We start from the raw sequence: 22,467 nt of genomic DNA, 5'->3' as shown, positions 1-22,467 counted from the left end.
TGCCAAGACCGACCATCATTAGAAGTAGAGATTAATAAGTGCAGTAGGTGGACAATATATTGAAGCATGGTTTTGTTGGGCAATAGATATCCTGCCAACTATTGCTTTTGCAGCTCATAGTGACAATTGGGCTGTGAAGTGCTTTGGAGTTGGAATTCATTGAATAAAATGGGGACCTATATTTCTGGAAGACTGGGACTTTAAATCTTTTCTTTGTAATACAAAAAGGCATGATGGAATCATGGAAGTAGAGAACCTTTATTCTTTTGGACGTTGATGCAAGAGTTAGAATGATTCAAATTTACTTAATTTGTTGCAACTATTGACTCAAACTTTTTACACTGTCAAGAATAATTCTCATTAATATATGTGGTTGTTAAACTTTATTTATTTTATTTTTTTGGCTGCAGTTAACATATGTATATGACTTATTTTTTTCATAATGTATGTATCATAAAAAGTGGTTTTCCCTTTTCAGTTTATCCAAAATACTTTTATAAAGATTTTTAATTCTAGTGTTGTGGTTCATGAGAGTGCTTATATCTGCCCCCAAAAATGAAAACAAAAAATAATAATGAAAGTGCTTATAGAAGATTGTAATTCAACAATCAAAGGTTAGTCTTGAAATTTTGGGATTGGCTTTTATTTAACACTGTAATCGTACTGGAAAAAGACAAAAAGGGTATGTATAGTACTTAAAACAGTGCTATTTAAATTTCTATTGGGCCTCATTTCTTTAGACTGTTAGCCCTCTAAGATGTAACCTTTTTGATGAACACTCTAAGATGTAACCTGACAATTGAGTTATTCACGATTTTTATGTGGTAGTTGAGTCAATGTGTAAGAAGACACGGTTGCACTAATATTATAGAGATCTTGAGTTACCTAGAGAGGAAAGTTGTTCTTGAAAGATCTCAAGACTAAGGGAGATTTTCTTTCCGCAATGTTACTTTTAGGATGGGAAAATCTTGTTATACATTTACTATTGCATCTTTCGTACACATTCCATTTGAAAATGATTTAATAATGAATGTGTGATAATCATTATTATTCTATGATAGTCTACCACTTTAGGTAGGACTTGTAGCCACAATTAATATTGGCTCTTCACTATTGCTTCCTAAAAGAACTTAGATTTTTCTGGTCTGTGCTTGCTATAAACACTTAAAGCTTTCCATTTGGCTGCTATACTTCAAGAATTGGCTAGCTAGGCTATGCCTGGGTTGCACTAGTTGTCTGGACTAATTGTTCATGTCTCCAAAAGTGTGAGTCAGATAAAGCGCAAAAGCTTTGAATTTGGTTATCAAGCCTATTGTGGCTTCGATCATCATGTGCAGGGTTTGAAATTTAGGTGACATAGTATAAACTTTTTCTAGCACATGCTTGCTTGCACTTTACTAGATAATTAAGCAAGTATACCGGCCCCCCAAATTGCAAGGCCAAGACCACTAATCAAATAGCATAATACTTTAACTAAACTTTTGGCTAGATTATTCCACTCTAACCTCTAGTTTACGTTACACCCCTGACCAATAAGCTCACCACCCGAGTACCCCCATGTGAGCGTAGTGTTATACTTACCACTTTATTAATAATGTTGTCTTATTAATAGTGTTTTCTAAATCTGAGGTAAACATAAATTCCTTCAATTTTCAATAACATAAAGTTCGGATAGAATAGGTCAAGACAGCTGCTAAAGCACCTCACTTCTAATCTGAGTGAGAGAGAGAGAGAGAGAGATTAAAAGAAAAAAGAGATTTGATCCTCACATCGTAATTAAAAAGATAAAATCTTTTTTTATGTAATATAAGGATTAAAGAAACCTTTATATGATTATATATCATTAAAAGCAAATAAACATCACCAAAAGATTTACCACTAAAAAAAGTGATCACATAATATAAACACTTTTAATGAACATTGTCCTTTCTAACATGACTCCACTAAGATTCTAATTTTTTTTTTTTTTTTGGGTTAAAAATAATTTTGTTACTAGGCCATTACTACTCAACTGATATGTGACTTTTTTTTTTTTTTAACATATCTAAGATTTTAGGTCGAAGCAAATATCACAATTATTGCAAGGACTGCACTATGGGGCACTAGTCATTTAACAAGACTCTCATGATTTTGTTAGTAGATCGATCATAGTAGTGTAATTCATTGTGAAACGATAATAAACATGCCCAAGAGCATTGTATTTTCAACTACTATAAACTTATATTACACTTAAAGGGCATTCCTTCAAGCTAAAACTTTGCTTTTTCATCATCACAAGTATAATAGTGTTATCTAAGTCCAAAGGGAACAAAAACAACAGCTATCTATTCCTCTTACTTTAACTTAAAGCTTTAACTTCAATAGAATAAAGTCATGATGAGAGATCCAATCTTTGAGAATTTGTGGAAACTGGTATGTGTGTCTCAAAGACAGAGATAGATCAAATGAAGAAGACAAAGACATTCTTGACATCACAAAACGTGACATCTAAATTTTTAACCCAACAACAAAAAGAAGCAAATTAAGCTTCAAAACTAGAAAGACTTCAGTGAACAAAATTAAATATACACATTTATTATTATTATTTAAAAAAAAAAAAAAAAAAAAAAAAACCCTCAAACCTTCCATTTTCTTCCTCATATCTCCCATCAACCTATCAATTCTCTCTTCTGAAAAATTCTTGATGGAACAGCAAACCGAGCTGAGAATGAACGACAATGGTTATCTGGGTCAGTCCACATCGAACCATGATCAAAATTCTGCGAGTACGTATAAGGATCATAAGAAGGGACATGCTCTAAACTCGAAGAACGATTGAAGAGCTTCTTCTTTTCCTTCTTAAATTTCCTCCATAGGATTCTCCACCTTGATATCTTAGATCCACTCACCACTATATCACATGACACAATTCTTTCATAGCCATTTTTCACATATTTCATGCTGGACTTGAAGCTTGTACCACCTGAATTCCACCAAGTATTGAAGTCCATAGCAAAAAAAAACAGCAATGGATAATGTAGAACTTAGAACTTGAAGTGGGTTTTTTGTTAGCAAAGAGTGTAAGTGCATGCACTTGCCTATTTATACGAGATTGTAAAATCTAATACTATGCCTCCTGAAGTCCTAACTATAAACTATGACAACAGGACAAATTGGGGTGGTGGTAAACTTGTCATTTTACCTTTTTTTTAATTTTAATTTTATTTTTAAGAATGTGATAAGAATTAAGGCTTAAATTAAGCAACATTATGTGGTTGCTTTTTATTGACGCATTTGTTTCATTCTCTAAGCCTTTGTGCTTGTACTGGAAGACAATGTAAACGATTGAGGGCCAGTTGACCGATCATTCAATTGGCTATTACTGAGTTAGATTTCTTATGCTTTCGACATTTAATTTACATGATGCAGCTCGAAAACTAAAATAGTACATATCATAAATAGCTCAACTAATCGGCATCTTTTGATGTGTCCATGACATTTAGAGTTTAAATCATTCTTCCCATTGTAACTATCAAATTATCAATTAAGTGGGATGTATCAAGTATAGAACTTTTTACTAAAAGCCATTGGCCTATATCTATATAGGTCCTAGCTAGTGGGACAATATACCCTTTATAATTATGTACTCTTGCCATTGCCTGTTTGATACGATCATTTTCTTTAATTTCATTGAGCACTGGAGGGCTATCTTGCTAGTTTGGTCCATGAGTATGTATATCCTTTTAATTCCTTCGAGTGTTTCCAATATACTTTCTGCTTATTTAAATACATATACATTTTGAATGGTATATATCCTGTGAGGTTTAAATCATCCTTCCTTCACGACTGAAATGTTGCTTTTAGTTATTTTTACCTATTATATTAGTGTCCATTATGTACTTGTCATGACTCATGAGTGCATGAACATCCAGCTTAAGTGGCTTGCTGTACAAACATTGAATACTAGGTAACTTATTGGAGCTTATCACAATAACTTCTTGCATAATCTATATCAACTACTGTAGTTGATAATGTCATTAATTATCGAATATTTGATGTTTTCATGTAAATCTTAGGTTTAGGCCAAGAAATCAGTGGTTCAGTGGCATTGTCTGATTCACTCCATTGGAAGAACATGTGTTCAAAAATTCAAATCTCCGACCGCAACTTGTTATAAGAAAAAAAAAAAAAAAAAAGGGACTTTTGGTCAAGGGCTCATGGCCAATCTAAAATTAAGTTATCATTGGTACATGTTTTTAAATCAGTAGTGCGATTTTTACTTGGTAATAATATGGCTGGACAAGTACTAAAATTTCTCTCTCAGCCAAGAGAAGAATTGAAGAAATTCAAGATACAACAAATAGTTTCCTACTGCATTTTCTTATATTCTCAGATTTTTTTTGTTTACACTCTATAGAGTAGAGCACATAAAAAAATGTCCTACTAGAATTTATTGCATTTTGTGGAAATTTGAGTTCATATGCGCATGCCTATTTTGTTGTACATGATGACAAATTCGCCAGTGTACGTAGTTGGTGATGAATTAGTTGCTTTGGGTAGATGCCCATACCATCTTAAAACCTTTGTAGCTGGTGAGGATCAATAGTTGGTAAGATAACTGGAATTCATTGAATGAAATTGGGGGACCAATTCAGGGATTTTGGACCATTCTATATGTACAACCAACAAGTCGTGGTGCATTGCAATTAGTAACACCGTGACAGTGGTGCCAAAGAATTTATGAAAGAGAAGAAAGAAGAAAGAAATTTACTTAAAATATTTATAGGCAAGGAAGGAGGTTTCTTCTTGTGTTAGCAAATTACTTTCCCCATGAAAAATGGTTGTGCATTGTCCTACCCTTTAAATTCCCATGTTATAGTGTTTTTTTTTTTTTGAGAATATGTTATAGTGTTGATGCAATAGATTAAAAGCAAGACATTTTAATTTGATATTGAGTGTCAAACTTACATCACTTTGTAAGTGGGAGGCCAAATCTGCCTGGAAAGAGCATTGAAGTACTAATGCATGTGACTTGAGGTTTCAGTGAGATATGTATGTCAAAGATTGGCTACCTTTTCTCCCCCAATATTTAAATGTTACTTCTAATTAACTGTAAGGTTCAATAACTAAATAACAATACTAAGAACACAACATTTTTCATAATTTTTTTCCCAAGTGTTGACTTGGTCTGCTATGATTGAAGCATTATCACTTTCACTAGGGCTTAGAATTGACGCCACTTTTATAGTTTTACCGTGTACCAATCATAACAAATCGTCTCAATAATTGTAAAAAAATATTGTGTCCCTGTACTTATTGATAATAATTATAACCAAGCCGTTGAGGGCCTGAGGCTATCAAGAAGTTGACTTAGAAATTAAATTGATCATGATACATCATACATGTACATGACCTGTTCAGTTCTCTTGGCTAAATTTCATTAGTTATTGTCATTAATTGGGGTGGAAGCTAAAAATATATCAGCTAATAATTCAACTACATATATAGTTATGCCCTTCTTATCTTTGGTCGTATTTGCTTAAAAAACACAAAATGCTGTTTTGTAAGCACAGCTGAACGTGCTTGAGCACATTTCAACCTTAGTTAACTTTCAAGACTACTTTCATTATTGTCAAGTATGGGCTGGTCGTAATCCAATCTACCTTTTTCCAGCGCATAAATCCCAGTTAAAAAAAAAAAAAAAAAAATTGTAAAATGTTTTCTGCTTTCAGCCCCTTAACACTGTCCACACCAAACACCTATAAAATTACTAAAATACTCTTGAAACATCTTAAAATAACCAAAATATTTGGAACTTTCAAAATATCCTGAAACTCTTAAATTGAAAAAAAAAAAAAATATATATATATATATATATATATCCTTACAACATTTTAACAGACCAAAATAACCCAAACACGCTAAAATAATTAAATATCCCTTGAATCCATCAAGTGACCATGATACCCTAATACAAGTTTAATGTTAGAATATTCCTTGACAATGTTACTGTCAAATGTGTTTTAATAAATTAATTTTTTTTTTTTTTTTTTTATTTGAGAAACACACACACACACATATATGGGGGAAGGGGGATGAGATAAGGGAATACACTCACACGCCAACACCAAAACAGTTAGTGTCGCGGAGCAAGTGATAAACCCCTTCTCAATATCACACCTTACCGATGTAGGATAACTCGACAACACTGAGTATCTTATAAATTAATTGACAATATACATTCATATTCATTCAAGTTAAAGACTTTTTGTACAAAAAGCAGTTTAATAAAAGAATTTATGAAAATTCAATTGCTCTTCATCAACCTATTAATGACCTTATCAAAAAATATATATTAATGATCAAAGCTCAATTATCCCTCAATTGAGGCTCGATCAATTAAGAATCAACCTTAATGTGTTATTAATTACTAAGAGCATCAGCAGTGGGGCTTGTATATGCCAAATGTTAGGAACATTTGGCATTTAAGCCCCAAAACTACTCAACAATGGGAAGGCCATATTGCATATGCCAAATTTTTTTTTAGATTTAGCTACAGTACCATCTCAAATGTAAGATGGTACTATAGCTAAATGGTATAAAATAAAAATAAAAATTTAATACTTCCCTTGCATTAAAATAATTTTACCTGTCAATTTCTCTCTCTCCTCTCTCATTTTTTTTTCTTTTTCTTTTCTCTCTTCCTTCTCTCTTTTTCATCCCCTCTCTCTCTCGCCATTGTCAAGCTTCTCTTAGTTGTTTGTGTCAGATCGGAGCTCACGCCGAATCACCAAGCCAGATCGGAGATCACGCCTGATTGGATTTCTAGATTGGTGTGGTGGCGAGGCTGGTGGCGCGACTGAGATGGGCGTGGTGGCTGGAGGTCAACGTGGTGGAGATCGGTGTGGAGATTGATGTGGAGATCGGCATAGAGACTGGCGTTTGGTGGGTTTGGTGGCCGGCGTGGAGATCGGCATAGAGATCGGCATTTGGTGGGTTTGGTGGTGTTGACATGGTGGCCGGTTTCTGGGTTTGGTGGCCGGTGTCTGGTGGGTTGGGTTACTATGGGTTTGCTAGGTTTGTAGTGGGTACTTGGTGGGTTTTATTTTGTTTTATTATTTTGGATTTTTTGGTTCCGGTGGGATTTTGTTGGGCCGAGGGTGGTGGTGGTGTGGTGGTGATTGTTTGTTTTTAGTTGTGGCCGGTTTCTAGGTTGGGTGGTCGGCGTTTGGTTGGTTGGGTTGTTATGGGTTTGCTAGGTTTGTAGTGGGTACTTGGTGGGTTTTATTTTGTTTTATTATTTTGGGTTTTTTGGTTCCGGTGGGATTTTGTTGGGCCAAGGGTAGTGGTGGTGTGGTGGTGATTGTTTGTTTTTAGTTGTGGCCGGTTTATGGGTTTGGTGCCGGCGTTTGGTTGGTTGGCCGGTGCTAGTGGTTAAGGGAGAAAGCTAGAATAGTTGAATTTGAAAAAGCTGGAATAGTTGAATTTGCAAAAAAAAAAAAATGACGGTTGGAAAAGTAATAATAAAGAAAGATTAAAAAATAATATTTTAATAAGATGGTAAAATAATAGAGTTTTGGGATGTTGGATGTATTGTGAAATGGTATGGTATAATTGATAAAGTAGATTTTTGGGATGGTAAAATAAGATGAGATATGAGATCCGAATGTGGATGCTAAAGTAACCTATTTGTTCAAAGGTTGGTATTATAGTGGATTCCTTTGTTGGCCGCAATAGGTTACCATGTAGTGATTTTTCTTTTGGCAACATTTTCCATGTGTTTTAAAATTTTCACCATATCACGTATTCATTGTTTGATTTGTAAAAAGGTTTTGTATAAGTTTATAAGAATGAATGTATAAAATCATGAATATAAGGAATGAATGTATAAAATTATTTAATTTTCTCATATGTTTAACTGTTTAAGCATAAGTTTATGTATAGATAAATGTTATGTTTGCAAAGATTTTACTACATTCATTAAAGGTTAACAAATAATTAAATGTAATTTGATAGTTTTGTAATTTGGTATTACATGTAAAAGGTTTTTTTTTTTTTTTTCAAAAAAGAGAATTCAATGACTTTATTTTTAATTGAGTTTTATTTAAATAAAAAATGGACGGATTTAGTAAGTGAAAGGAATTAGGGGTTCTTATACATGTAAAGTGCATTGTGTAATAAAAAAAAATAAAAAAGACAAATGAAAATAAAATTGTTAAGTAATAATATGTCAAAAGTGGGGAAGTCTCTGAAGCAATTTAGTCCCCCACTAATTCATGGAGGAGAAATTTTTGAGAAATATAAAATAGAAGTATCCAAAGCTTATCTAGACACCACTGTAATCATCAATTAACATTGATATGCATTACTTCCACACAAAAAATAATATCTCATGCTAATAATGCTATTAGTATATAGATTACAAGAAAAGTTAATTGTCTAATTAAAATTTTAAATTAGTCATTATAATTTCACAGTTTGAGGAATAATGTTACTTAAAAAATAGCCTATTGAAAGATATTCTAATACATTTTGAAATCCAAACAAATTTAAGGGATACTTTGTAGAATGTTCAAAAACTTCATTGGGTTGAATTCATTTTGGTTTTTGTTAGATGATAAATTAGAAAAACAAGGATAAGTTGCTTACGAATTTGCTGGCTCTACTCAATGCCGCAAAGAATGACAATAAACCCTATAGCAATATTTTGCATTACATTTTATTTATTTATTTTTTTATCTATATAAGCACTTCAGTTATTGCTCAATGGATGAAAGCTGAAACAAAATGAACGAACATACTCTATAACACTATGATCTATTATATAAATAATCAATTTAGTTGTTGTCCATGTAGACTAAATTTTATGCACACGTTACAAACTACCCACTAAAGGAGTTCAAATCAGAATTGGTCATGGTGTAAAAGTCATATTTTACAGCATCCAATGAATAATCTATAAAATTACTAAAATACTCCTTTTTTGTAATTGCTATCCACCCATATAGGATGTGGTTAACCCATTAAACCATGGGCCAGAGCCCTTCAACACATGACTACCCTGGAAAGTCACACATAAATACAACCACTTTAATGCCCCACTTGGTGACAAGCCTACGTTACTAAAATACTCTTAAAACATCTAAAAATAACCAAAAATACATGGAACTTTCAAAATACCCCAAAACCCTTAAATGACTAAAATATCCTTGAAGCATCCAAAATACCCCAAACACTTCAAAATGACAAAATATTCACCAAAAACCACCAAAATACCCTTGATACATGTTTAAAGTTAGAAAATTCATTGATAATGTCACAGTCAAATGTGTTTTAATCAATTCATTCATGCATAAAAGGAATGAATGTATAAAATTATTTAATTTTCTCATATGTTTAAGAGAGTTTTATGTTTAGATAAATGTTATGTTTACAAAAAAAAAAAAAAAAGGTTTATTCATTCATTGAGGTTTAACAAATAATTAAATGCAAATTGATGGTTTTGTAATTTTATGTTACATGCAAAAGGTTTTTAAATTCTTTGAAGTACACGTTGAACATTATTTGTTGTAATAATTCTATTAAAAAGAGTATTCATAAATTTTATTTTTAATTTAGTTTTTTTTATTTAAAAAAATGGATGGATTTAGTAAGTGTTTGGGATCAAGGGTTCTAATATATGTATAGAGCATTGTGTATTAAAAAAAAAAAAAAAAAAAAAAAAAAAAAAAAAAAAAAAAAAAAAGATGAAAATAAAATTTTTAAGTAATAGGATGTTGGAAGTGGGGAAATTTCTAAAGCAATTTAATCAACCCATAATTTTTGGAGAAGAGATCTTTGAGATATGTATGATAAAAATCCTCCAACTGTTCCAATCCCCATCCTAATCATCAATCGACCTTGAATTGCCTTTTTTTTAGTCCTTCCCTTTAAATTCCCATGATATATTGTTGATGCACTAGATTAAACATCTAATTTATGATGAGTGTCAAACTTACATCACTTTGTAAGTGGGAGGCCAAAGCATTGAAGTTCTAATGCATGTGACTTGAGGTTTCAGTGAGATATATATCTCAAAGAGTGGCTGCCTTTTCTTCCCCCAAGAATTGTATGTATTCTGTCTTAGTTTGTGATGGGGTTTATAGTTTAGTGTTAATATTTAACTGTCACTAATAATTAGTTGGTAAGGGTTTGTTTTGAAGCTCTATGCCATAAAGGCAATAATAACTAACAAGCAATATTGGGAACACAACATTTTTCATAATTGTTTCTACAACAGTTGAAATGATTATTATGATTTGAGTAATATCACTTTCACCTGAGCCTACAACTAACACCCCTTTTACAATTTTACTATGCAACAATCACAAGAAGTCTTCTCAATATTTTTAATTTTTATAAAAGTCATTACAATAGTTGTGAAAAGATATTGTGTCCCTATACTTGTTGATAACTATAACCAAGCCGTTGATGCTATCAAGAGGTTGACTTAGTATAATGATCATGATACATGTATATGTACATGGACAGTTCAGTTCTCTTGATAAAAATTCATTAGTTTTTGTCATTAATTGGAGTGGAAGCTAAAACATTTACATTATTTAATTCGACTACATATATAGTTATGCCCTTCTTATCTTTGGTGGTATTGGCTTGAAAAACACAAAAAGCAGTTTGGTAAGCACCGCTGTATGTGCTTGAGAACATTTCAAACTTAGTTGACTTTTGAGACTACTTTCATTATTGTCAAGTATGGGCTGCTGGTAATCCAATCTATCTTTTTCCAGCGCATTCTATAGGGGTCTCCAATCATTTCTTTTAGGATAAGTTTGATTCATCTTTTTTTTCTTTTTTTGAGAAGAAAGTTTGATACATCTGAAAAAGGAACATTTTGAAATTAATCATGTGAATATTTTCATGTCATAATAAGTTGCATTTCTGCATTTAATATTGATCTTAATTACTGTACTTTTCAATTAGTTTCCCCATTCCATTTAATTAATTTTTGAGTCTCATTACCTTTACCTTTTGATTGGACAAAGTGAGTAAAGTGCAAGTAGATAATCAAGCATACAATCAAACCATCAAAAGGGTTCAATTAAGTTATTGTTCTTAATTAGACATTGGTTTTGGTTTTGTATGTTACTTTTGTATATGGTCATCCCATTATTTTGGTGCTGAAATGAATGTTATTGAGACACAGTAAAAATCATTTATTAAAAAAAAAAAAAAAAAGACTTGGGCATGAAGCGATTTGATAGCAGAACCCTTGGTAATTAGTGATGTTTCTGGTTCATGTGCCCTCCAAGCTGTGACATAGACCTACCAGTTAAAATGCAAATAATTTCAATAAAACAGCTGGGTCCCTAGTGGCTAGTGTAACAAGATATATACGGTTGCACCAAGACATACCATCACTCTCTATGAATTACCCCACAGCCGGGTCCTAGAAGTGACCTATCATTACTTGGGTCTCAAACAAAGTTCACAGAATCAGTTGAATGACAAAGACTCCTGCTCCTAGCATTTTACTTTTACTTCACCAGTACTAGCATTACTTTTCATTCTGATAGGACTTGAATTTTCAATTACTTTTACTATTAGTACTAGAACAAACAACTTGCAGTTATTGAAGCCCCTATAGCTACTAAATTGCAAGGACTGGTTGGTCCAATTTCCCATCGCAACAAAAAAAGACAGTTGCATTATGTTTCCTACCAAGCTATTGCTTGTAGGTACTTTAGTAGATAAATAAGCTAGCCTTAGGTCTCAATAGACTAATAGTTCACCATTGCAAGGGCTACATCACTCAATAGTTCACCATTACTGGTCCAATCTCAACAACAATGAATATCCAGTCCAGTATATCTATTGACTTTATGGCATTCCAATCTTTCCTAGCTTAGACATGAGAAACAAAATGATACTGTTACAACACTGCCAGCTGAGGCATAGAAGAATTGAAAGATGAGGAGGGATGAGGTTTTTTTTTTTTTTTTCTTCTTCTTCTTCTAATAATTTGATAGTTGAAAGAGAGAATTTAAATCCTAAACGTTTCCATTAAAAATACTAGTCTGGATGATTCAGTCTTGAGCTATTCTTAGTGGATGATTTCATGTTGAATTTCCTTTTTTTTTATAGTTACAGATATATATGAGGCTCCCAATCATGCTTGTTTATGGATGTTGATGCAAGAAAGACGGCCCATATATTGCTGATGGATGATAGAGGCCCATCGCCAGTTGGGCCCAATTTCTTTATATACCTGCTTGGGCTGAGAATTTTGTGCTGCATCAAATCCTTTCCTCTTCATTATCATCAAAATGTTAGAGAAGTTTTGGAAGAAAAATAATACTGGCATTTAGGCTTTGAACATCTTTGAGGCTATAGCTCTTTTGGATTTCAGTATTAAACTTTTAATTGGATCAATTTGGCCTGAGAACAAAAGGGAGAGGGACTGCATATTCATATTTGTCTCTGTTTGAAGGAAATTAGCAACTGAAAGCAATTTTGTTGGTCCCAAAGGTTGGTGAGGGGTTTGTGATTGTCGTTAAATTGGGTATCGCATGACACAATGGTTAGAAGGATTTGCCAAAAAGAAAATAACTTTATCCGAGTTATGAGTGAATTAAAATTGAAATGAGGACCACTGGTTGGTTGCAATTATAAAGTGTCAAAAGGTATCAAGTGCACCAACCATTAGGTTAAAACTCACAATGATATATAATAAAATAAAATAAAATAAAAAAGAGTTTGGGAATAGATTTTTCATTCTCTTGCCATTTTTTTTTTTTTTTCTAACTCAATAGCTACGAGAGGAGATTTGAATTCAAGCTCTCTTCTATAAAGAAAACATATAATGTCATTAAATTACAAAACTCTTAATTATTTATTTGCGTTGATTAATACATTACAGGTAGGGTTCTTTCTTTCCCTCTTTATGTATTTCCAAGCAAATATAATAGAGGTATAGCAGATAACCATCTATTCAAACTTCGCACCCTTCCCAACCAAACTGCATCCCTGATGTTGGAATTTCGGTGGTTGGACCCTTTGTAGGCTTGGGCTTCAAGTTAAGCCACCCAATGCATATCTTAATTTTGTGAGTTAGGTACAATTACATGATGTTATGGCCTAATTGTGGTAGACTTAGGATCGCTAGATCCTCTGTTGGATCCACGCTGATATGATCTCTTTTTATTCAGTCGTGTTAGGATTTAGCCTAGTTTCCTTAAGTTTTGTTGACTCGCAGGTTTTGATTTTTAGGTTATAGGCCTTTTGAGACTCAGGGAAAGAATAAGTCATGAACATAAAGGTAATATATTAGAATTTTGTCAAGCCATACTTGGAAGCATATGAACGGTTATACAACAAGCTAAATGCTAATTTATCATGGATCGTTTATGTAAATTTTTTTTTTTTTTTTTTTTTTTTGCTACTATTGTTTATGTAACTTGATGATGCTCTAATTGATTTATCTTCAATGGAATCATACGTAGAATTGTTGTCTTGGTTTGAGAATTTTCCCATTTTTAATGTTTTGGTTTAGTAATTTTTCCTTTTCTAATTTTAGATTGATTCTGTTATATGGTCTAACTTGTCACAATATTGACATAATTAAAGACAACAATAACCAATTTAAGATCATTTAGTTGGGCATAAAATAGAGCCATATACAAAGGCATTGTGTTGCTAATTATGAATATATGGAAAATGTGCAATTCTAAAAATGCTGTCATGCCTTTTGACTTGTAGAAGCCACATGAACAATGAAAGCCACAATAAAACTTACAGGTAACAATCGGTTGCCACCAACAAGAGAGTTCTAACCATGTCCTTGTATTTGTTTTAGCTTAATGTGCCAACCTTTGAACTTGGATAGTTCTCCTTGTTAATATTTTGAGGAGCACTTGAAGCATCAACATATTTCAAGGCCAATTATGTTAATCGTTGAATCATGAATGAGAAATTTTTTGTTACAATGATGTTGATTTCTCAAACTAATCAAACAAGAAAGTTAAATGTAAAGAACTAGATAAACGACAATATTTTATCTTATTAAACTGCAAGTCATGGAGCTGCTTATTAATTCCATATGAAGGAATATATGCCTATCGTGTGTTTAATTAGTCCAGCTGTAATGTTTTGATTGGTGGAATTTTGTAACTAATTTAGAGGGAAGTAGATAGTTAGAGCTAGTTAGGTTTGGATCCCTATTTTCTTATATCTTTGTTTTTTTGCTGCAATTTACATAGTGTATCTAAGATTCAATTTAGTCAATACAATACATTTTACCCTCAATATTTTGTTAGTTTACTCATATTAATTCACTCCAATATCTCATTAAACTCTTAAGCTATAAATTTTGTAATATTTTAGCTATCGATTTTGTAAATAACAAGCCATGTCGTTTTAGATTTATAAGTGATATACATGTTTTTTGTATTTTATTCACCATCCCAAAATGGTATGATAACCAAATCATGCCATATATATTCAACACTCAAATAAATTTTGTTTTAAATTTTGTAAAATTTACTTTACCTTTCATTAAAAGATGCTTGAAAAATTTCTTGGTTTTAGGATACGTTTGGTACACTATAATGATTATTACATGGGAATAAGAATAAGTATTACAAAGAATACATTAAGTTGGAATATAATAAGTATTACTATTCATTAGTTTGGTGACCATTTAGGAATAGAATCCTGAATATGCATCCATAATTTAGTAGAATATAAAAAGAAAGTGTAATTAAATTATTTTTAAGTCAAATTTCCTAAAATACACTTATTTTAGGGTGTTCAAAATAGGAAAATTCTTAGATAGTCCTGAAGTATAGTGAAATGATGTTTCCTCCTCTCACATTCATGGTGGACCCTACCATGAATTTAATAACCAAACCTCACCATGAATATGAGAGGAGATAGCACCATTCTCTGTGCTCCCGAGAGTACCTAAGAATTACTCGTTCAAAATAGAGCTAATAATTAACGAGAAGGAAAAATTATTTTCTTTCCTTTTGAAGATGTGGCAATTAATGACTTTTTAGAAAAAAAATTTTAAAAATTATTACATAAGGTGAAGGAATAGATATTCAGTACTTTTGATAAGGAATAATTATTCCTCATTTTAAAGAATAACTATTTATAAAGAATAACTATTTATTGTAATAAAAACATAACCAAACAACTGAATAGTTATACCATAGAAATATCTATTACATTACAGTGTCTATTATAATTTACCAAACGTGCCCTTAATATTATGCCAGACTAGTCTTATTTCATATGGGAATACATACATATATATATATATATGTGTGTGTGTGTGTGTGTGTGTGTATGTATGCATAGATTAAAGACCAAAAATTATTTGAAGTTATTTGAGGAACGCAAATTGTATAAGACCAAGTTTTTTATCAAAAACCAAAGATGACATTAATTACAAAATAACTTAAGTAAACAATAAAGCTTATTTTAAATTTCTTGAGTGTTAGTCATATTATATTTCAATGTTATTAAATTTTAGTAATAGAGTTTCATTCAATGTGCAATTTTTGCAGTGAATTTTCTTTTTAGCTATGTACTATTTATAACAAGTAGATATGTTATCTAAGAATAAAAAATTTATCTACCCCATAGAAACTCACAAAGTAAAATTATTTTAAATTTATCTCATTGTTATTCTTGTTTACAATTACCAAGAAAAAATTAATTTTTGTGCTCAGTGAGTTAATTCAGTGTAAAAATTAAATTTCAATTAGAGTTTAATTTTGTAACATGTGTCCCCTCTAATCTAAATTTTTTAATTTTTGTGCCAAATGAGTTAATTCAATGTAGAAAACAAGGAATCCAATATAAATAAACCATAATAAAAACTATTCATATATCTAACTCAATATATAAAATTAGGGGAAGAGAGAGTTTGAATAATTTTATATTTATGAGCTATTTTTTTGTGTAACTAAAAATAATTCAAATTTATAAGTCATTTATGTAATATACTATGACTATGTACGGTCAAAATTGGATTTAGCTTTTGTTAGTTTTTCATATAAATTGTTTAGATTTTTGCTAATCTAATTTTTAATTTTTGTGCCAAATGAATTATTTTGTGTAAAAATCTAAAAGTCCAAATAAAATCAAATTCTAATTAGATTTCAATTAGAATCCAATTTTGCGCCACGTGTCCATCTATTTTATTTTATTTTACATTTTTTGTGGCAAGTGAATTACTAAGAGCAAAAATCAAAGAATCTAAATCCAATTAAATTCTAAATCATATATATATATATATATATATAACCATTACATATTTTAGAAATGTATGGTTTAAAAAAAGTGTAAACTAATACCTTGTATAATTTGAACATTTTCTAAGAAAAATGTATAATTTATACCGTATAATTGCGAATTTTTTTAATTGTACATGTGCATATACACCATGTATATATACACACACATATATATATAGGTAAAATTTAGAGAAAATCCAATTAGATTCTACAATTCAATCCGATTTTGCGCCATGTGTCCTAAATTATTTATTTTTAGAAAGAGTCTTATTTCTTAATTTTTGAGTCAAATGTGAGACCACATCATAAATATCCATCTAAGTAAGTTATTGCGTATAAAAACTAAAGAGTTTAGAATTAATGAACATAAAAAAAATTAAAATTATTTTAAAAAATGGACAATTAACATTTTTTACCTAATAATATTCTTATAAGACTTTTTAAAGTGTTAAAAAATTATAAGAATAACTATCAATAATATTTAAATTATATATGTAAGAATTATACTATGCGTATTAATGTATATTTTTAAAATTTATTCATGTATATGCATGGGGTTACAAGCTAGTATATATTAATATATAACCAAAATTCAGAGAAAATTCAATTAGATTTTAATTGGATTCTCAATTTTGCGCCATATGTCACATTTAATTTTTAATTTTGTGCTAAGTGAATTATTGAGTATAAAAATTGAAGAGTCCAAATCCAATTAGATTCTAAATTAGATTTCAATTAGAGTCTAATTTTTCGCCACATGTCCATTTATTTTTTTAATTTTTGTGGTAAGTGAATTATTGAGTGAAAAAACTGAAGAGTTTAATCCAGTTAAATTCTAAATATTATATATAATATGAGAAACCATTACATATTTTTGAAATGTATGGTTTAAGAAAAATGTAAGCTAATACCTGTATAATTTAAATCTCTTCTTAAAAAAATGGTATAATTTGAACTATATAATTGTGATTATTTTTAATTGTATCTGTAGGGACACGATTTTTAACGACCCAAGAATGACGTTGGGCTCGTATGTAAATGGCCCGAATAATATGATTTGTAGAGAGTGGGTTTGAAAGGCCTGCCCTTAGTCGCCGGGCAACGGTCTGGTCTTGATTTTATGAGAGCTCATACAAAGGTAGGTTTGGCCTAAATAGCTAAGCCTTACATCGATGTAGCTTGAAGGGTTTGACTCCTCGGACTTAGTCCGAGGAGCATCACATTCCCACCATTCTTCTTTTTTGTAGGATCCTTCTATCCCCCCCCCCCCTCTTTCTCTCTCAGCTCTCTTTCCCTTTTATACTAGTGTTTACTTCCCGTTCTTCATCTACGTGTCAGTTTTTCCTTTTTGGGGTAATGACTCGTCCTATCAATCCATACGTCAGAGTGGTTGGGGGTGGTTGGGAAAAGTTAAATAGCATGGTCTAGAGTATGGGCTTGTCAAGTGCAGGGCTCCACATTACGTTGTTGGCAGCTTTCTCCCTTGTACTGCTCTTATACTGAGTTTGTCCTTTTTTTCAGGCGTTTTGTGAGGTGTTGAGCGTAAGATCGTCATCGGCCACATCCTTGGGCCTTTAAGGGGCTTTCATCATACGTCCTCGGCAGTAGGGCTCCTCGGCCTAGGTTTTGGGCCCTTAATACAAAGTGGGCTGAGACTTCAGATTTCGGGCCCCACAATAGCCCCTCAAAATCCTACTGCCCGGCCTTGTTGTTGGGGAGGAGGGTTTTGGTGATGTTAGGCCCAAACCATGATTGGCCCAGCTCAACATTTCTTTAATGCTGGGGTTTTTTTCGTTTGCATGGGGAGCGCGCCAAATTTGTGAGACATCCCTCTAGGTTTTCTCCCGCGGCATCCTCAACGTTTCAGTGTTCAAGGCGCGCCATTAATACATTTCCTTCACGAGGTTATTCAAACCTTGCGGTTGCAGATGGTGTTGAAAATTGTGCCAGGACCGTCTTGTCTGTAGCACTTATTAGAAACTTGCATGGATTAAATGCCAACGGTTTGCTCTCTATATAAATAGGATAGGGGGTCACTCCCCTTGCATATAAACCCTTCTGCTCCCTTCAGAATCATAATTCTTCCGCCATACTCACAATCTCCATTTCCAGGGCCATCCAGCCTTAGAGCAATATGTTTGAGGCATGGGTGGAGATGAAGGATCTTCACCCACTTCAGAGGCACCGAATCCTTCTAAGACTCAAGGTGATATGGTCTGGACAGGGGAGGCACAGATTCAAGATAATCCTCCATTTTGACAAGGGGGAAATGGTATTTCTCCCTCTTTCAGTCAAAATCCGAAGCAGGTACTGGTCGCATTAGATTCTTGGTGCGTTAGAAGTAAGGTTTTCCGCCATCAGCGTCGTCTGCTCTATCGCAAGCGTGGTTATACAGAGGCTCATCAACTTCCGGTTCCCTGCACCTTTTCTTCAATGGTGCTAGCCCGAAGTTGGGCTCTCTGCACCTTTTCTTCTACGGTGCAAGCCCCAAGTTGGGTTCTTTTGCTGCCTGAGTCGTAGGCATGTAAAAGTATTGAGGAATGGCCTCCTTAGACAACATTTCGGAACGGCAGCATCCCTCTTCTCTGCACCTCTTCTTCGGCTTTTTCTTCACTCTCTTGTATCTTTTCTTTCCGTTTATGTAGTTAGCTTTTAGTATAAGCTTATTCAAGCTTTTTCATTGTACGTTGTACTGTTTCTTTGTGCTAATAAAAGATGAATTTGTTTCCCTCTAAATATTTTTCTTTTCTGCGGCAATTACTTTGTGAATGAGTATGCTACATGTATATTTTCCTTTAATGATAGTTAGGATAGGAAACCTTGTGACAAAAAAACTACCAATTTGAACCTATTGAAACTATCAAATGTAATAACACCAATCAATAGCAAATTAAACTTATGAGACTAACCGAGATAACGGTTGAGTGTACCGCAACGTGCGTGAGGTAGGTGCCCGAGAATGAGGAACCCAAAATAATCCATCCGAGAGGGTTGCCGAGTAGTGTGGAACTTTGGCCGTGTTTTCGATAATACCTGGCCTCTGCTCCGAGGACCGAGGTTTGATTGTACCGGGTTGTGCCCAAAACTTGCATCATTTATTTTATTTTTTTTATTTAAGTAGTTGGTTTTCCCATAGGCTTGAGTCCGAGGACCATATAAGGCCTTGGTTCTGTCCAAAACTTGTATTTTTTTTTTAAGTAGTTGGTTTCCCCATAGGCTTGAGTCCGAGGACCATACAAGGCCTTGGTTCTGTCCAAAACTTGTATTTTTTCTTTTAAGTAGTTGGTTTTCCCATAGGCTTGAGTCCGAGGACCATACAAGGCATTGGTTCTGTCCAAAACTTGTATTTTTTCTTTTAAGTAGTTGGTTTCCCCATAGGCTTGAGTCCGAGGACCATACAAGGCCTTGGTTCTGTCCAAAACTTGTATTTTTTCTTTTAAGTAGTTGGTTTCCCCATAGGCTTGAGTCCGAGGACCATACAAGGCCTTGGTTCTGTCCAAAAATTGTATTTTTTCTTTTAAGTAGTTGGTTTCCCCATAGGCTTGAGTCCGAGGACCATACAAGGCCTTAGTTCTGTCCAAAACTTGTATTTTTTCTTTTAAGTAGTTGGTTTCCCCATAGGCTTGAGTCCGAGGATCATACAAGGCCTTGGTTCTGTCCAAAACTTGTATTTTTTCTTTTAAGTAGTTGGTTTCCCCATAGGCTTGAGTCCGAGGACCATACAAGGCCTTGGTTCTGTCCAAAACTTGTATTTTTTCTTTTAAGTAGTTGGTTTCCCCATAGGCTTGAGTCCGAGGACCATACAAAGCCTTGGTTCTGTCCAAAACTTGTATTTTTTCTTTTACTTATTTACTTTTCGAAGGTTAGCCCCTCGACCAAGGTGGGGAGAGTTAGCTTGATGTTAGAAGCCCCTAGAGCTGCCCATGCCATCGGCACTGTGAGGCGTAGCCCCTAACGGAAATTTATGTCGGAGCAACAACTGCATATCGTTGGAAATGGAGGGACCTTTGCAGACCTTTGCTTGATAGAGGCTTGACTCCACTACCACCTGCGCCAACGCGCAAGCCTTCCCACAGATGGCGCCAATTGTAGGGACACGATTTTTAACGACCCAAGAATGACGTTGGGCTCGTATGTAAAGGGCCCGAACAATATGATTTGTAGAGAGTGGGTTTGAAAGGCCTGCCCTTGGTCGCCGGGCAATGGTCTGGTCCTGATTTTATGAGAGCTCATACAAAGGTAGGTTTGGCCTAAATAGCTAAGCCTTACATCGATGTAGCTTGAAGGGTTTGACTTCTCGGACTAAGTCCGAGGAGCATCGCATTCCCACCATTCTTCTTTTTTGTAGGATCCTTCTATCCCCCCCCCCCCCCTTTCTCTCTCAACTCTCTTTCCCTTTTATACTAGTGTTTACTTCCCGTTCTTCATCTACGTGTCAGTTTTTCCTTTTTGGGGTAATGACTCATCCTATCAATCCATACGTCAGAGTGGTTGGGGGTGGTTGGGAAAAGTTAAATAGTATGGTCTGGAGTATGGGCTTGTCAGGTGCAGGGCTCCACATTACGGTGTTGGCAGCTTTCTCCCTTGTACTGCTCTTGTACTGAGTTTGTCCTTTTCTTCAGGCGTTTTGTGAGGTGTTGAGCGTGAGATCGTCCTCGGCCACATCCTTGGGCCTTTAAGGGGCTTTCATCATACGTCCTCGGCAGTAGGGCTCCTCGGCTTAAGCTTTGGGCCCTTAATACAAAGTAGGCTGGGACCTCAGATTTTGGGCCCCATAGTATCCATGCATATACACAGGGCTACACAATAATATATATTTAAAGCCAAAGTTAAGAGAAAATCCTATTAAATTCTAATTTTTTTTATGAGAATTAAATTCTAAATTTGATTTCAATTGGAGTCTAATTTTGCTCCATATGTCCCATATAATTTTTAAATTATTTTTTCAAGAGAATTATAGGGTTCAAAAACCAAAGAATGAAATCCAATTAGATTCTAAATTGGATTTCAATCAGAGTCCAATTTAGCACCACGTGTAACGAAAGAGTTTAGAATTAATGAACATAAAACACTTAAAAAAAAATTAAAGGGGAAATTTATATTTTTTTTACCTAATAATATTCTTACAAGACTTTTTAAAGAGTTAAAAAAAAAATAATGACTATTAATAATATTTAAATTATATATGTAAGAATTATACTATGCATCTAAATGTATATTTTTAAATTTATCCATACATATGCATGGGGTTACAAGCTAGTCTATATATATAAATAAATATATATATATATATATATATTAATAGCTAAAGCTTAAAGAAAATCTAATTAGATTCTCAATTTTGCGCCGCATGTTCCATTTAAAATTTAATTTTGTGTTAAGTTAATTATTGAGTGTAAAAATTGAAGTGTCCAAATCCATTTAGATCCTAAATTTTATTTCAATTTGAGTCCAATTTTCCGTCATGTGTCTATCTAAGTTTTTAATTATAAATCATATATATATAATGAGAAATCATTACATATTTTAGAAATTTATGGATTAAAAAGAAAATGTAAGCTAATATCATGTATAATTTGAACCATTTAATTGTTAATGTTTTAAATTATACCCGTGCATATGCATGAGACTATACACTAGTATATATTAATAGCCAAAACTCAGAGAAAATCCAATTAAGTTTTAATTAGATTCTCAATTTTGTGCAATGTGTCCCATTTAATTTTTAATTTTGTACAAAGTGAATTGTTAAGTGTAAAAATCAAAGAATCCAAATCCTATTAGATTCTATATTGGAGTCTAATTTTTCACCACATGTCCATCTTTTTTTTTTTTTTAATTTTTATGGCAAGTGAATTATTGAGTAAAAAAACCGAAGAGTCTAATCCAATTAAATTCTAAATAATATATATAAATATATATATATATATATATATAATATGATAAACCATTACATATTTTTGAAATGTATGGTTTAAAAAAAGTGTAAGCTAATATATGTATAATTTGAATCTCTTCTTTAAAAAATGGTACAATTTGAACTGTATAATTGCGATTATTTTTAATTATATCCGTGCATATGCACGGAACTACACACTAGTATATATTTAAAACCAAAGCTAAAAGAAAATTCAATTAGATTCTAAATTTTTTTTTTTATGAGAATTAGATTCTAAATTTGATTTCAATT

The sequence above is a fragment of the Quercus robur genome, chromosome 5 (assembly GCF_932294415.1).
Source record: "Quercus robur chromosome 5, dhQueRobu3.1, whole genome shotgun sequence".
Lineage (NCBI taxonomy): Eukaryota > Viridiplantae > Streptophyta > Magnoliopsida > Fagales > Fagaceae > Quercus > Quercus robur.
This window is presented reverse-complemented; position numbering follows the sequence as displayed.